The sequence below is a fragment of the Triturus cristatus genome, chromosome 7, assembly GCF_964204655.1.
Source record: "Triturus cristatus chromosome 7, aTriCri1.1, whole genome shotgun sequence".
Classification (NCBI taxonomy): Eukaryota; Metazoa; Chordata; class Amphibia; order Caudata; family Salamandridae; genus Triturus; species Triturus cristatus.
In genome coordinates, this window is record NC_140590.1 from 640,296,889 (window position 1) to 640,314,980 (window position 18,092).

Consider the following 18,092-nt stretch of genomic DNA (forward strand, 5'->3'; position numbering starts at 1 on the left):
TGTGGACTTGACACTTCCGACTCGCTGGGCAGAGTGATGTCATCAGCTGTGGCTGTTCGGCACCACACCTGGCTGAGAACCTCTGCCTTTTCTGGGGCTGCCCAGGCTTCCCTCATGGACATGCCCTTTGATGGCACCGTCTCTTCGAAGACAAAGCAGACATAGCCCTGGAAAGCTTTAAGGACTCGGGTGCTACTGACAAGTCCTTGGGCCTCTAGTGGCCACACGTCCCCCATCTGCTTTTTGTCCCTTTCGTGGCTACAGAAGGGGCTTGCAGCTATGCCAGCCATACCCCAGCCACAAGGTCAGTAGCCTCTGCTTGTCCGTGGGTGCAGCTCATTCGGACTCTGTGGGTCGGGCGGCCAAAGTTCGGATCTGTCCACTACGCCCCATTCCATCTCAGCTTCCAAACCCACCTAGTCCGGCCCTTCAAGTTCATGGGCGATCAGTTGGTGGCAGGATCAGCCATCAACTACACCACTGGCAAAATATCCCGTGGGGCAGGTGGGTTTTTCAGATGGTCCGAAGGAGCTGCTCCCTCCCTTTCGAGATTTCAGCTCCCTTCATGCCTCCAGCTTACGACCGGCTGAAGGATGATCACTTGACTTTGCTCCTGGAGTAAATCATTAGTCTCTTAGCCAAGGGAGCCATAGAGAGGGTTCTGGCACTAGAAGCAGGCTGTGGTTGTTATTCCCACTACTTTCTGGTCCCGAAGAATGAAAAGGGCCTGCGCCCTATCCAAGATCTACGAGCCCTCAACTAGTTCCTCAAAAAGGAAAAGCTCAAGATGCTAACTCTGGCTCCAGTCTTGTCTGCCTAGACCCAGGAGACTTGATGGTAGCGTTGGACTTGAAGACTGCCAATTTTCACATTCCCGTTCTGCCGGCTCATTTGTGCTACCTGTGGTTTACGCAAGGCCACGAGCCATTTCAGCTCATGATGCTCCCCTTTTGGCCTTAGCAGCGCTCCTCACGTGTTCACCAAGTTGATGGCACTGGTCACAGCTCATCTGCGCAGATCAGGGGTGCCAGTCTTCCGTATCTCTACGACAGCTGTTGAAGGTGAGCTCGTCCGAGGCGGTAGTCTCCCACCTCCAGAGTACGCAAACCTCCTGCATTGCTGGGGTTTCCTATCAATGTGCCAAAGTCACATCTGACTCCCCCTTACATCAGAGCTGTTCTGGACACAGTGCACTCTTTGGCCTATCCTCCAGAGCGACGAGTCCAGGATATTCAGGTAATTATACCGATGTTTCAGCCTCCTTCCTGGATTTCCGTTTGAATGGCTCTGAGGCTACTGGGCCTCATGACCTCCTGTATCACATACGGGCTTCGCAGTGGGCCCTGAAGTTCCAGTGGGCTGGGCGCACTATCATGTGAATCACTCCGACTTGGTCCAGATGTCGGAGGGATCTGCACATTACCTGCAGTGGTGGCTGACCAACCATGATTGGTTCAGAGGCAGACCCCTCTCCCTTCTCCAACCAGACCGTCCAGTATCACTCCTTGGAGCGACAATCTGGAACAGGTGGAGATCAGAGGTCTCTGGCGGAATCCGGACTCTACATCAACTTCCTGGAGGTCCGAGCCGATTATTAGGCATTGAAAGCCTTTCTTCCTTCCATTAAGGGGAAGCTAGTGCAAGTGTTAACTGATTACACCACCACCATGTTGCGGGGGCTCTGATTTATCGGCCTCCCGGTCTGGCTGGTAAGTTTTTTGAGTCTATAGTTCAGGTGTCTGCTTTTATTGCTGCCAATCATAGACAGTGTCTGGTTCTGGGTGATTTTAATATCCATATGGATAATGCCCGAGATCCAGACACTATAAAATTGTATGAATCCCTGGATATTTTTAACTTAATTCCGTACCTCAATTTACCTACACACGAAAAAGGACACATTTTAGACCAGGTTTTTTCCTCTGTGAAGATTGAAATTGAGGCTCGACTCGCCTTAACGTGGTCGGACCATTATTTAATAAATTTCAGCATCAGAAAGGAGCCCAATAAATCGGGTCCTACGGGTAAATCTCTTCCCCGCAGTAGTTCTAGACCTTTCCATCTGATTTCTCCAGAGGCAATACAGAATGCCCTGTGCCAATACCCTCTCCATCTTAGCGGCCAGCCCGAACAGGATGTACTTTCCCTAGAGAATTGGCTAAATCAGCAGGCGCAGAAATTGGCCCCCTCTACTATGAAAGAAGCTAAACTTACTAGAGTCTCAGCCCCCTGGTTTACTACCGCTTTAAAAACCAGCAAAAGTGCATGTAAACATTTGGAACGAGTATGGTGAAGGCATTGCAGTCCCTTAGATAAAGCCACTTGTAGTCATGCTCAAAAAGAATATTCTAAGAAAGTTCGAGAGGAGAAAAAATCGTTCCTTGCTACCAAAATTGAACAGGCAGCTAACAAAAGTCTGGAACTTTTCACTATTGTAAAAAGTTTCTCGTCTCCTTCTTCTATCAGTCGCCCGTTCATTCCTACTAGTGACTGGACTAAGCGGGTGGCTAGCTTCTTCCACGATAAAATTCTAGGTATTCAGAATTCTTTTAAGGCTAAACCCTTTGAGGGGATGGCAGTTGACCATAGCAGGGACGCATGTCTCCTGCAATTTCCTGATATAAGGTCTTAATAAGTCTCTCTCTCTCATGAAAAATCTCAAGCCTGGTTCATCCTCAGATCCTTGCCCGGCAAAAGTTCTGTCGTCCATAGCAGAAGTGATTAATCCTACTGTAAATACTATTTAAAATTCCCTTTTGCGTAAGGGCCTTATGCCTCAAGTTTGGAAAAGTGCTAAAATCCTTCCTCTCTTAAAAAAACCTACGGCTGACCCTGACGAGATCAGTAATTACAGGCCGATCTCCCTTGTGCCCTTTTTTTCCACAGTTTTGGAGAAATTTGTGAATGAAGTTATCACAAACTTTGTAGAGGCCAATAACCTTCTTCACCCCAGTCAGTCAGGCTTCAGAGCCAATTTCAACACTGAAACTGCCCTGCTGGTGGTGGCTGCGACAGTTAAAGCCACGCTGGATAGGGGTGGGAGCGCAGTTCTGGTGCTGCTTGACCTCTCCGCGGCCTTCGATACCGTCCCTCACAAGCGTCTCTTGCAAAGACTGGAGGAGGGCAGGCTTGGAGGCTCGGTATTGAAATGGATGAGATCTTTTCGCAGTAACCACTCCCAAACAGTCTGGACACCTCCTTTTTTGGCAGAAATCCCATCCTTGAATGTGGGGGTCCCGCAAGCATCCATTCTTAGTCCCACACTGTTTAATCTGTACATAGCCCCTCTCGCCCTTCTCGCCGAGAAGCATGGCGCCAAAATAGTGTCATATGCGGACGACACTCAACTGTTGTTCACATGTGAGAAGGGCTCGGAGTTTGATGGGATCTGCATAAAGAACCGTCTCATGGAGATTTTTTCATGGTTTAACGGTAACCAATTAAAGTGTAACTCTGATAAATCGGAGATCATCTGCTTTTGCTCTCACCCACATGAGGCTTGGCACTCTTGGTGGCCACAGGACATTTCCCCCCTCTCCGCCCCCCCCCCCCCCCCCCTCACTGTCCGCGGTCACGTCTGTGAAAAATCTGGGGGTCAAAATGGATTCTGCACTCTCAATGAAGATGCAAGTCCAATCTGTGGCAGGTACATGTTTTGGGATACTGAAAATGATGAAAAATTTCCTTCCACTTCTGCCCGTATCGCACCGTAAAACAGTGGTCCAGGCCTTGGTGATATCGAGACTGGATTATGTCAACTCGTTGTATCTGGGACTCCCCGAGTATTTACTGAGTAGTCTGCAGCTCATCCAGAATATGGCTGCCAGGGCTATTTTCCTAACAAAGCCTAGAACACATACCTCACATCTTTTGTCTTCACTTCACTGGCTTCCAGTGCATAAAAGAATTCATTTTAAAGCTCTAGTCCTGGTTTTTACGGCTTTCCATGGGATCAGGACCCCATACTTCAGGGAAAGATTTCAGCCTTATTTGCCTCAGCGCTCTTTAAGATCTTCTACCCAGTTCCTGAGCCTGATTCCAAAGGTCAGGCTCTCACAGGTAGGAGGAAGATCGTTTCAGGTTATTGCATCCCGACTTTGGAATAACCTCCCTCTTTCACTGTGTTGGAGCCCGGACCTTTTGACTTTTAGACGGAACCTGAAGACGTGTCTTTTTCAGCTATAGATTTTCTGTACGTTGGCCGTGGGCGTTTGTTTGTCAGTTGTTGGTGGTCTTCCGTAGCGCTGGAACACTCCTTGGAGTAGCCGCGCACTCTACAAATCACAGATAACATAACATAACCATTTGGTACTGCTATAAACAGGGTGGGGTGGGCTTGTGGACCCTTTGTCAAGAGGCCATGCGTCTCTGGACTTGGCTGGAACATAGGGCATATTCCTGGTGGTTCAACACCTGGCAGGTTCTCTGACCGCCAGGGCGGACAAACTCCGCCGTCGATGCCTACTGGATCACGAATGGCATCTCCATCCTGAAGTGATGCAAGGTCACTTTCAGCAGTGGGGAGAGCCTTCGTTATATCTGTCCCCCTCCACAGAGAACATGCAATGTCGGAAGTTTTGCACCCTGGAGTTTTCAATGCGGCACTCGCTCTGAGTTGCTTTTTGTCTTGAGTGTAGTTCAGGGCTCCTTTACACCTGTCTGCCCATACCACTCCTGCTCAGAGTGCTCAAGAAGATCAGGAGCGAACGGGCCCAAGTCATTTTTGTGGCTCTGGACTGGGCATGGTCCAGTTGAGCATCAATCCTCTGATCAGGTTGCCCTTTTGGATGAATCGTCTGTTCCAGCAGAAGGGGAGTGCCCTCTATCAGGACATGTAAACTCTACGCCGCCTTGCGTGGAGATTGAGCGGCAGCAGTTGATAGCCTTCTTCCCAAAGTTTGCATTGTTCTTTTGGCGGACAGGCGACCCTATACTAAGACCATGTACTCCTGCCGGTGGAACTAATTTGTAAAATATTGTACATAAACATCCCTTAATCTTCTCTCTGCTTCCCTCTCTCAAGTCTTAACTTTTATTCTGACCCTTACCCAGCAGGGCTCTGCTCTGGGCACTCTGAAAGGGTACCTTTCAGCTGTGTCTGCCTTTTTGAGGCTGCCAGACCAACTCTTTGTTTAGATCCCCTATTGTAATTAGGTTTCTCAAGGGGATTGTACATATGTTTCCACCTGCCCCTTTCATCATGCCTCAGTGGGACCTTAAATTGATTCTCACCTGCCTGATGTGTGCTCGGTTCGAACCCCTGCACACCTCCCCCCTCCGGCTGCTTACCATCAAAACTGCCTTTTTAGTGGCAATAACATCTGCCAGGAGGGTAAGCGAATTCCAGTCCCTGTTACCTACGCCTCCTTATCTGACCATCTTCCTTGATAAGTTGGTGCTTTGTACTACAGACTCTTTCTTACCGAAAATGGTAACACCATTCCATGTGGGGCAATCTGTCACCTTGCCCACTTTCTATGCTCTCCACACCCCTCTAAAGAAGAGGAGCAACTGCACTGTCTGTACCCAAAAAGAGCATTTTTATTCTACCTTGACCTCACAAAATAGTTCCGGGTGGACGATCAACTCTTCATGGGGTACATGGGAGCAAAGAAGGATCGTGCAGTGAAGAAAATTACGATCTCTCAATGGGTCGTCCTTTGCATCAAAATCTGCTATGCTCTGGCCAAAAAGCAGCCTCCTGAAGGCTCAAGGGTACATTCTACAAGAGCTAATGCTGCTACCATGGCATTGCAACGTGGAGTCCCAGACCATGGCATTTGTCAGGCAGCAACGTGGGTATCACTGTACATGTTCACCAAGCACTGCTGCCTGTACAATCTGAAAGAGACTATTAATTATGGATTCCTCACCTTAGACTTAACCCCAGGCGTCAGACTGAATCCGAAGAATTTTTCTTCGGCAGTACCCCAGATGGTAGGTGGCGTCGGTCGACTCTGCATTCGTCGTTGGCGTCGTGATCGCCGGAATGCCGTCGCGGTATCTACTTAGATACCGCCCCTTCGCGCTGACGTGCGTTCTTTACACGGCATTCTACGCCAGAAGCGCAGAGCAATGCAAGACACTGAACATAAAACTAGGGCCCTGAAAGGGAGTCCCTTACCCTAGAAGTCAGTTCGCAGAACAGGGAGGATGAGTGGGGCGGTAAGAAATTCATAACTATTATGTCTCTTACAGATATGTCATTACAGAAGGTAAGTAACTTGTTCATCTGAAAGAGACTATTAGTTATGGATTCCTTACCTTAGAATAGATACCCCAACAATACCAACCCCGGAGGTGTGTCTGTGAACTAAGTTCACACCAGAAAGTCCTGGAGAACCGAACGGCCAAAGAAGCAGTCTCTCCGGACTTGGCTGTCCAGGCAGTAATGCTTAGTGAACGAGTGCAAGGCAGCCCACATGGCTGCCTGGCAGATGTCATGAAGTGGGACTCAACGTCCCAAAGCAGTAGTGGCTACCGTCGCCCTGGTGGAATGGTACACAGACAGGTGGGGGGTTTGGCCAAGTGGCAATGTAGTAAGAGGTGCTCCACCAGAAGTCCTGCCGGAGAACCCCATCCAGTGACATCCAGTGGACACTGAGAGGCCTGGGGGACAGCTGATTTCAACTATTTGCCCCCACCGTCCTCCCATCATCGTCTGATGACCTGGGGAGGGCCAACCAGGCCCGGTTGAAAACTTAAACAACTGATCATGCTGGCAGCGCGCTGAGCCCACAAAATGGTGGACAGGGGCTGCAATTGAAGGCCGAGAAGGAGCAGGGTCCCGAGCCATGCAAAACTTGACATGGCTGCCGGGTTGAACGCCCAACAGCAGGACTCCCTAGGAGCAGCCCCATGTAAACTAGTCTATGCACTGCGGAGCCCTGCCCGGACTGCTGGAGCGCCACAGGCAGCATGGAGACAGGAGCCGCTTGGAGAGCAAGCAGTCACCTTGGGAGCTGGGACCCAAGCCAGCACGATAGCTGGGGAGGTCGGGATCTTAGCGTGGGGCTGCTGGACCAATCCGCGCCCTCCCCTCCCCCCCCATTGTAAAGATAAATCACCTGCCTGCACGCGAGGATGTGAAGTCGAACTGAACAGCGCCCAGGGCAGGTCGATGATGGACTTTACTGGCGGGGCCCGAGCTACCCTCCACTCACTGGCCGGGCATGCCCTGGCTGTCATACGAATGCAAAGCAGTGGCAAATCTAATGTTCCCTATTTGCTCTGGCTGGCGAACAGGTGCGGAGACGTCCAGGAGCAAAGACGTCCTCAGTGCTCCCCGAGGTGGAAACTCTGTGGTTTGGGTGATGGAGCACCTGCTATTGTCTGGCACGGAGGGCACTGGCTGGTGGCTGAATATGGCATTGCTTGAGTTCTATGTTGGCATCAACTGAGTTCCTCCGGATCTAGGTCACCTTGCTGCAGGCTCAGTGGTGAGTGCGGCTACAGGGGAGGCCCTCTACAACACTGGTGGAACCTCGTGGGTCATCAGGTCATCACCGCTTCCAGAGAAGTACTAGAGATGAAGATTTATGCGCCGGAGTGGATCTCGGTACCCTAAAAGATGACCTCCGATGCCTGGCAAAATGTGTCACTACAGCAGAAAGAATGATAATAGAGATCCCCTTGGACATAGCCATACTTAAAAGACTCGCGTTTATGGAGGGGAAATTCCAGAACCTGAAGCTCAGGGCAGAGGACGCTGAAAACAGATTGCGGAGAAACAACATTCTTGTGATTGGTCTACCAGAGCAAGTGGAGGGGAACAACATGCTGGACTACCTAGAGCAATGGCTACATGAGGAGGTGGCTTCTGCAAGTCTCGCCTTTTTGCGCCCCAGAGGAGGTGCATAGAGTTCCGACATGAACCCCACTGCTTGCGTGCCCCACCACGACCAATGGTAGCCTGGCTGTTATTTTTTAGAGACTGGGATTATTTACTGGAGCAGGCCAGAAAGAGAGGGGACATTAAAGTGGACAATAGCAAAATCATGATATTTTTTCAAAGAGGTGCAAAAACAGTGTTCAACATTCCTTTTTGCAAAATGGCGTCTTCGCCAGATAGGCTTGTCCTATACCATGCTGTTCCCTGCCAGGTTATGAGTTTGAACCCCAGATGAGTTGCAGTTTTTTCAGACCCCACAGGAAGTGTGGGAATAGATTCAGGTACATCTGCAGCCCCGGCCAGAGATCCCCATGACGAACATCCAGACGGAAAAGATCGACACGCAGGTATAGGAATACCCATGGGAGCTCCTCTTCAGGAGAAGAGGTCCAGCGGGAATAGCATACAGCAGTGACGGTGATGACAGCGATGAGAGGTGAGCCTGGCTACGTCGAGGGGTGAGGATGATGCCTGTGATTCAGACCTCGAACATAGAACTAGCTCATCTGAAGATTCGGACATTGAGTTGCCTAAAGTGACGCCCATATAACTTCTGATGAACTTATATTTAAGCAGACACTATAATGTAAGACTTGAGCTTTTTGATGGAGGAGAACCTGCTATAATGTGTGGGGTAAACTGTGAAGATGCTGTGCCATCCTCCTGGGTCTGAAGCTCATTTTTTCTTCTATTGTTTGGGTGGGGGGAGACTTGATGAGGTGCTCCTAAATGGTCATAACACCTTCTGTTTGTGCTTTATGTGAGTCCACTCGTGGGTGTTAGCGATTTGACTGGATGGGGAGCATTCACCTGCTAATCCTGGGGTATGGGAGTTTGGTTGTTTGCTGTTTGACTGTTGGGGAGAGTTGTATGAGTCGTGCACTAAGGGTTATTTACTCACCGTCCCAAGGGTGGATGGCAGAAGAATTTTGTTAGATTGAGATCTGGTGGAGTCGGCTGAAAGTCTTTAATCCCATTAGATGGCAATCCCCATGACCTGCAAAATTTTATCCTGAAATATTAGGGGATGCACACTATGGGCAAGAGATATAAAGTATTTTGGTACCTTAATAAGTGAGAGATCCAGATAGCACTCCTACAGTAAATGCGCCTGGTTGCAAAGTAAGGAGCAGCACTGCCACGAAGATGGAGGGGTCAGGCCCTCTATACTACCTACTAGGCCTATGCGAGAGGTACACTGGTGTTGATATGCTCAGGGTTCCCTTTCAACATACTGGTGATCTGATTGACCCGGCGAACAGATTCATAGTGGTGAATGGATGCCTCGATGGTTGGGCTATAGCAATAGTCGGTTTATGTCCTTAATACAGATCAAGAGGTGGTGTACGCTGAACAATCGAGAGCGTTGGCAGCCTCTCTGGTAGGCTGTCTTTTTGGGTGGGGATGATAATTGTGTAGTTGACCCCTTTACTTTATCGCTCCCACCCCCTACTGCGAGACTCACCTATTATTAGGGTAGCCCAAGTATTTTCTGACTGGAAGCATTTTTCTGTGCCTTGGTTGTTGAGAGATTGGTTTGTGCTATTGAATATCTAGTCAGGACCATATCAGACCATAACTCAGTCCTACCAATTTTGAGCTGGGGGAGTACACAGCCCTGCATCCCGATGTGTAAACTGAAATCGGAGTCTCTGGAGGACCCGGTTTTCCAGGATACCGTAGGTAAGAGCATTTGACAGTACTTCTAGGAAATCACTGGCTCAGCATCGTGCCCTCGGGATTCTTTTAAGATCATGCGTTGAGAAAAGTGTATAGCTGAATCAGTGGGAGTGTGATGCACTTTAATGGTTAAAGTCTTATCCACCGAAGAGGTATTGAGGGCAGTTGAACAGCGTAGACCAGGTCACCCAGATGTACAACCAGAACTATAATAGGCCAAAGAAAAAGTTGCAGAGCAGGTAGAAAGGCTGAGACTTTGATTAGAGCCCACATGGCCAGAGCACACGAAGAGTGAAAAATTGCACTGCTTTGCTGTTAGCTTAGCTCTTGAACCCTGGAGCTCGAAACTGACCACTGACAACTGATACTTGGGGGTACAGATTTTTCAGAACTCAACTGACTTGTGGGAAATGGGCTGCCTGAACAAGCACTGATGTTTGGAAGAGGCTCCCCCTTTCGGTTGCGGGCCATTTTGCACTGTTAAAAATGGTTGCGCTTCTCTGAATATTATATTTGTTTGTGTTACTACTGGTGGGGATTCTTCGAGCACTGTATCTGAAAGAGACACGTTAGTGATAGATTCCTTACCTTAGAATATCCCCAGGCGTCAGACTGGCTCCGGAAAGTTTTCGTCAGCAGTACCCCTGCGCGTCAGTAGGCGTCGTCATACGGCTCTGCATACATCGCTGGCGTCGTAGCTGCCGAGATGATGTCGTCGGAGCTACTTAGACGCGCCCACGCGCGCTGACACCAGTTCTTTCTTTTTCCGCGCAGCAGCGCAGATCCGAGAGAGAGTGGTACCCCTAGTTAAAAGTTTTAACTTGGTTTCTGACAACTTGTTTAGTCGAGTACTCGACTCTTGGTGCAGTAGGAATGCCCGGGTTTAAGTCCTGTAGGGCATGTCGCCGGAACATGTCGGTAGCGGACCCGCACGACGTGTCTCTCTTTTGCTTGGGGCACGCCCATGACCCTGAGACATGCCCCGATTGTCGGGCCATGGCGCCAAAAGCTTTGCGGGAGCGTTCCCGAAAGGTGCTGGAGGTCCGGCACTCGGTTCCGTGCTGAGCGAGGTCCCGCTCCCGTGGGAGGTCGAGGGACCAGTCGTGGAGCCGGAATCAGGGACAGGTAGGTGACGGCGCTATAAAAAGTCAAAGAAGCGACGTCGCTCTTCTACCCCTCACCGGTCGCGGGACCCGGTGGAGGGGGCGGGCGGTCACTCCCCCCCCGCTGCTCTGTTGGAGCCTCCTTTGTTGCCTGCGGCCTACCCACCCTTTCCAGGCCCGCACGCGACTTCGGAAGAGGTAAAGGCCTTCATGTCGGCCTTGCACCATTTTTCTGATGCATACATCTGCCTGTGGATTCCTCACCTTATGAATATCCCCAGCGCCAGCATTCCACAGAAATTTTTCCTAGCTCCCCCCGCTGACGAGGTCGTCTCAGCGTAATGGCTCCGTATGACGTCACCAGTGCCATAAGAAGACCACGTCGGCGTGATGACGTCAGTTCCCCTTTTTCCGCGCTGTCAACGCTAACGTTTTTTTTCTGGGACTCTCCTTACTTCGTCTTAATACTTTGTATTTTCGATTGTATCGTTTTCTTCTTTTGTCATGTCTGCTCCGAGGAATTCGGGCTTTAAGCCATGCAGAGAATGCGGTAAAAATATGTCAATTACTGACCCACATGAGGATTGCCTCTGGTGTTTGTCTTCAGACCATGACGTCGAGGGATGTTCTTCATGCAGGAAGATGAATCCAAAGGCGTTAAAGGAGCGAGAAGTCAAACTTTACATGGCCAAGGCAAGAAAAGAAACAAGCATTGGCATAGCCAATAGGTCTCGCCTTTGGGACCTTATAAGTGTTAACACATGCAACAGTTGATATTGTTGCACCAAGGATATTGTGCTGCATAACTAAATACTTATAAGGTCCTAAAAGCGAGACCTATTGGCTATGGCAATGCTTTGTTATGTAATGGCAAGGCAAGATAGTAATGGAGAAGACAGCAAACAGCAGAATGGAAAAGGAAGCAGAAGAATGAAAAAGGAAGCAACACGGGGAGAATAGAAAGAATAGTAATGAAGGTATTAATATTTACAATGTGCAATACATCACTGAAATATGGGCATTAAACCTACAATGTTTCCAAGAAACACAAATCCTACAATTTTGCTTGAAGTGGAACTTTGTCATTACAGTCTAAGACCGAGAAGTAGTTTATTTTCTTTGTCAGCTGGCTATCAAATTGTAGTTCCTTTACCTTCTCTTTGACCTGGATTGGGTTTTTGTTTGGGAAATGTTACCCTCCACCTCACAATATTTCTTGAGGGGCAGAGGGAAGGGGTGGAACTGCTCCTCAAACCAACTCCTTCGGGTTCAAACGATGTTGAACATCACAGAAGTCCTCATCATCTGGACACTTATCATCCATTCCAGTGGCAAAGGCGTTTTGTAGGTCATGAGAGTATGTTCTGTCGGTGATTTTTATAGGTAGAGCTCCACTGAAATCGAAGTGTCTGACCTGAAGGCTTATTTGTTAGACAAATAACGCGGGCTCCAAGTGTCAACTGCTACAAACACAAACAAAAGGCTTTTCCTATGACAACTATTCGCTCAAGTAATGATTTTAGCTATGCTACACATCATGAGGATGCAAGTGGACAATAGATTATGGGGGTGCAACCAGAACACAGAGGGTGGGCAGGAGGGGCTGGAAAAGCAAGCTAACAGAGTACCGGTGGAAGGGAATGGGGGAGCAAGAGGACAATTGTGGGCAGGTGGGAGAGACAGGGGAGCAAGCTGACAATGGGGGATTGGTGGGAAAAGATGAGAGATCAAGCTGACACTGGAAAGCAGGTGGTAGGGGATGGGAGAGCATGTGATAATGGAGTGCGGGATCGAGGGATTGGGAAGCAAGTGATAACGGCAAGTGAGCACGCTGAAAATGGTGGCCGGAAGGTGCTGGATTTGTAAGCAGATAATTAAGGGCATGTGGGAGGTGTTGAGTTAGCAAGCAGACAATTGAGGGTGGGTGGGAGGTGCTGGGTTAGCAAGCAGGCAATGGAGGGCTGGTGGGAGGGGCTGGGTTAGCAAGCAGGCAATGGATGGCAGGTGGGAGGGGCAGGTTTAGCAAGCAGGCAATGGAGGGGGGTGGGAGGTACTGGGTTAGCAAGCAGGCAATGGAGTGTGGGTGGGAGGGGCTGGGTTAGCAAGCAGGCAATGGAGGGCGGGTGGGAGGGGCTGGGTTAGCAAAGTGACAATGGAGGGTGAGTAAGAGGGGCTGGGGTAGCAAGTTGGCAATGGAGGTCCCGTTGGAGCGGCTGTGGGCGCAAGCTTACAACCATGGGGAGGCCAGAAGGAATGGGGCTGTAAGCTGACAATGGAGTATGTGAGGAAGGGGATAGGGCAGCAAGCTGACAATGGAGGGCAGGTGGGATGGTCCAGGTCCGAAAGTTGACAACGGAGGGCAGGCAGGAGAGACTGGGGCAGCAGGCTGACAACCAGAGGGTGCGAGAGGCGATGGAGCTGTAAGCTGACAATGGGGTCTGGGCAGGAGGGACAGCAATCAGGCAACGGAGGGCAGGCAGGAAAGAATTGAGAAGCGCATGGACAACGGACAGTAGGCAGGAAGGGATGGGAACAAAGGCAATGAAAGGTTGATGGGCAGGAATGGGGGGCAAATGGACAAGGATGTGGTGGGAAAGCCAGAACAGCAACGGAAGTTGGCTGGAAGAGTCAAGAACACCAGCTGAGGAACGGAAAGAAAGAGGAACGTGGTGGGGGTGAGGAGTACACGAGGGAGAAACCTGGAAACAGCACGCTTTTGATGAGTGCTTAAACAACAAGGCACGGCTGAGAAGGAAGACGAGTGAAGAAGGGCCGTGACGCGGGAAGCTTGTGATAAGAGACCCGGCGTCCGATTCAGAAACGTGCTAGTGATGCGTGCGCGCAAACAAATCACGCTAGTGGCGTGCGCTGCAGCAGGCAAAAGTGAAAGTGATCGCGCTGGAAGAGAGGCAGATGGCGGCTGCGCGCGTGCAAGCGAGTGGCAAAGCTGCCGGCTGCGCGCATGCTCGCGCGCGGACACACATGCTTGAGGCCAGCAAAAGCGTGTGGCAGCACTTTGAAAACCCACACAGTAAATATATCGCACAGCAGCGCATGCGCTGGCTTAGCAAGCCCTAAAAAGGGGTCGAAAAAGGTCAATGTCCAGGTCTTCAACGTCGCGCAACTCCAAGAGGAAGCATAAGAAGAAGAGGAGATATGCTTATCGAGGTCGGTCGTTGAAGCCGGTGGTGTCGAGGTCACCTTCTCCTGCTACTCGACATTGAGAGAGGGACTTTGTTTCTCCTTCACCTTCAGAGTCTCCTCAGGTGACTCCGGCTCAATCTCCTTCCTATAAGGGGACTCCAGAGCAGGCTACGACGCCGAGATTCTCACCGAGTAATCCGGCTGATGATGACGTTCCTTGGGCTCCGGCTGTTCCTCCTGTGACTCTAGCGGCGCCGACTCCAGATGTACCTCGATCGGATCCGGAACCGGCTTCTTACCCTCACTTTACAACGCCAGGTTCTGATCCGTCGAATTTCCTTAATGCCATGTATGGTGTGTTCACCAGAGCATCGTACCCCTCTGGAGCACCTTCGGGTCCCATGGGTCCCTTGGCATATAGTTTGGGTGTGCCTCATCCGTATCCTCAGGCCACCTTTATGTCGTTCATGCCAGCGACGTCGTCCTGGTCTTTTACGGCTCCGAGGATGTCGACGCCATATGGTCAGTCCCCGGCTCCACCCTGTGAAGCCTCTCTGATTCGATTGGTGCCGGCTATGGATCCACCCTCGACGCCGCTCCTGGAGCCGTCGACGCTGCGTGTGGCGCCACCGACGCCACAACCGAAGATGCGTTCGAGGAGAGAGGCGCAGAGGTTAGTGGAAGAGGAGCAGTACCAGGCTGAAGAGAGGGAGGAAGGAGAGGTGTATGATACAGAGGATGTGTTTGAGGACTTATGTGAGGGGAAAGTGGCCTTTATTTCACAAGAGGAGAGTGAGAGAAGCAGCACAGTTGCAATCTCCCAAATGCTGTATTATTACTAAAGGCAACTGCTGTTTTCTGTTCTCACGACCTGGGATATACAGATTGTGAGAAGTTGGCCTGATGTATGATGTCACTAGTTCTAGTGTACACCTTATATCAGTTCAAACAACCCTTATGGTGATTGGTTGTAAAGTCAACTTTATAGACCAGCTATCCTAGTGGTAGCATGGACAAGAGCAGTCTTAGGCTAAACTCTGAATGGCATGTGAAGCCAGCTGTGATACCATATATAATCCCTTGAATACCAAATGAAAGGACACCACAACAGATATATATATAAAATAAAGTGTATTTATTCTAGTCAAACCCTCAGCACTCTTTATGAGATTCGAGGTAAGTACAACACAGTCTTATTCAAGCATACATTAAGTCACACAGGTAAGTAATACAGTTAGGCCCTAGGGGCCACGCAAACCATATACTAAAGAAGTGGTATAAGGACCACTGTCACGGAAATAGAATAGACCTAGGCCTAGGAAATCGCTGGGGCTACACTACACTACCAACAGTTAGGAAGTGGGAGGCCCACGGGATTCAGGTGCAGAGGGGAAACACTCACGCGTAATGCGTATAATCGATAGAAATAGTACAGTTCTGAAATAAGCAGTTTTAGGACACTTCTGGAGCAACTAGAAAGTCGAGACTCGGAAACTAGACCCTAGGATAGTCACTACCCTTGTGAGCACCGAAGTACCCAAGTTACCTAGCCCACAGGCTGCGGGTGCATAGGTGTGAACTTGCGTCGGGTTTCGTCGTGGACTTCTATGGATGCCTGAAGGAAAGTTGCTGACAGGCAGTCAGTGCAGAGTGTCCGGTGGATCCCAAGGCCGGGATCAAGAAGGAAGGGTACCTGCAAGCAGAAGGGACAGAGTCAAGGTCACTAGCCAGTGACCACGTGGAACCAGGAAGGAACCAGGCGATGTCGTGAAGATTGTAGGTGAAGGGTGAAGCTTGTCGCAGCAGCCACGGGTACCAGGAGACTTCGAGGACGACCAGGACCAGGAGGCGAGCTGTCCCACGAAGGCTCTTGCTGTTGGCGGCGTCGAAGTCGAACTAGGGCTCACCAAGCCTTGGCAAGCGGAACCCACGGAGAACGAAGGACTTGCTTCTGGTGCAGACCAGGAAGGTCTGGGGTGCTTCTCTTTTGCAAAGAAGCGGGAGCCAGTCTGGAGGAGCCAAACCAGCAGTGAAGATTTAAAGGTGTGTCGTCGCAAAGGCCGCTAGCCAACGGGCAAGCAACCGGACAGACGCGGCAAGCAGGAAAATGCAGAAGGGCCCCACGCAGGACTCGTGGAGTGTGGGGGGCTGATCTTCGGTGCAGATGGTGCTTGGGGTTGGGGCTTCTCAATCCCCGGTGCACAACTTCGAGGGTACCTCAGAAGCTGCGCTGGAAGATACTCGCCACTTTTCCCAGGTAGCCGGTCCCACGTCTCTCGTCGCCTCCAGGGATCTCAGCTTGGCTGTGGATGTGGATCAGGGTCGGAGAAGTCTGGAAGTCAAGGCTCTGGTCGGGCTCTGCAGTCGGTCCCTCGTAGAACTTCAGCAAAGCAAAGGGTAAGTCTCTTGATGGTGCCTGTTTGCACAGGGTAGCCACTCCTTGGCCACAAGGGAGATTCTTTAGTCTTCTTCTTTCGTCGAATGTCGAAGGTCCAGAGTTTCTGTTCAAGTTGCAGGTTCAGGATAATCTAATCTACTGGGGCCCAGCTACCACACTTATACTAATCTGGGGGGCTGGGTTGCCTGCTAGGTCACGCCTTATGGGTGGGACCTGGGAGGGGGGTGGTTACACCCCCTTCCCTTTGTCCAGTTTCGCGCCAGGACTGGGGCTGGAGTGCCCCAGCACCGGTTTGAACTGGACTATGCATGGGACACCTTGTGTGCCCCAGGCATGTCTCATTCCTTTCAGCCCTCCCTGCCCCAATACACTAAAGTCTGTCTGGGGAGGTGCTAGCACCCCCCCAAGCAGGAAACCTATTGTCCAAGCCTCCCTTGCCGGGATCACTCCCAGCAGCAGGAGGTCAGACTCGTGTCTGTGGCAGCAGCATCCATTTTGTGATGCTGAGGCTTTGGTTAGAGTTAAACAGCAAAGTAGGATTTTAACATGTCTCTCCCTCTAGAAGGGAGGAATAATATCCTCATCACCAGAAATGGTATGGGGGTATTATTCCAAAGTGTTAGACACCTTACACAACATGTTTTGATAAAGCCAAACCATAGTTACCATAACCGTTTAAGATTATAAGGTACTTTAAGAGTATATGGTAGGCTATATCATAGAACAGCTATAAGGACATGGTTCCGAAAGCTGCAGACAGGCTCAGCTCATGCTAGAGCACCATCTCACATGTTACCAAGCACTCTGCCTCCAGGATTGTTAAGGCCTGCCATAGGAGTGGCTGATAGGTACACATGTGTCTATATATAAGGTAGGTATAGGAATACTACACCTAAGCAAGGAGTGATTACACGACCTTGCCCCAGCTGAGTGATCAGCCAGTTGTGTCATAATGGGAGGCCAGACCAGGGGTGGCATAATACATGCTGCAGCCCCTGGGAGGCCTAGGGTACACCTATGCCCTGGGTACCTAGGGTACACTGTACAGTGTCCAATAAGGTGATCCTCACCAATTGGGAATGTACCTAGGGTACATGGAGTCCATTTTAAAGAGAGAGCAGACAGCCTGAGACCCTGAATGGCAGGATCTCAGGCCAACTAAGTCAAAAAACCAGCTAGAGACTAGGCAAAAAGTTGGGGGTAACCATAGTCCGATATCCACCTTCCTACACAGATTTTCAAAACTGAGTTTTTATGAGGAAATCCCTGAACAAATGATGTCTTAATACATAACCACTCAAAATGGTGGAATATCCAAAGATATTGGAGAAGACGCCTCACTCACTAATAATGACATGCTTCATCATTGGCGTCTTTCCACACCCAGGTAAGATGGTACTACCTGGGCGGACTCAACCGCAGATGTTATGGGAGTTCTTATATAAAGTAACGACTGGTTATGCAGGGAACCATATGGGTGATATAATAAAAATACCTCCAGGTATACCTCAACTCTATACTTTATTCCTAAGGTACCTGGGGTATAAGATAAAATCGTGAAAATAGTGGGGTTCTTTTGAATCGATTTGTTCAAATACACCCTCTGTAAAATGCCAACATGTTTCGGCCCTTAATTAAAGCCCATCCGGGTCTAGGGCCTTCTTCAGGGTTAAGGTGTCTTCTCTACGGAGTCCCTGCCTTGTGTTTAGCAAATTATTCATGCAACGCAGAAATGAGGCCTATTGCACTCACCTATAATCATATCTCTTCCAGTTGATTTTCTAAAAGACACAAAAACAAGGATGTTTTAATAACAATTATATTGGATATGTATTTAAGAATCTCGTATGCGTACTTAATACGTATATTATTTACA

The 18,092-nt window shown here is 49.9% G+C and overlaps 1 protein-coding gene across 3 annotated transcripts in view; it reads left to right on the top strand.

Moving 5' to 3' along the window:
• Positions 1-18,092, top strand: part of HELZ (helicase with zinc finger) — a 2,003,166-nt gene that overhangs the window by 1,714,772 nt on the left and 270,302 nt on the right. The window lies entirely within an intron of this gene.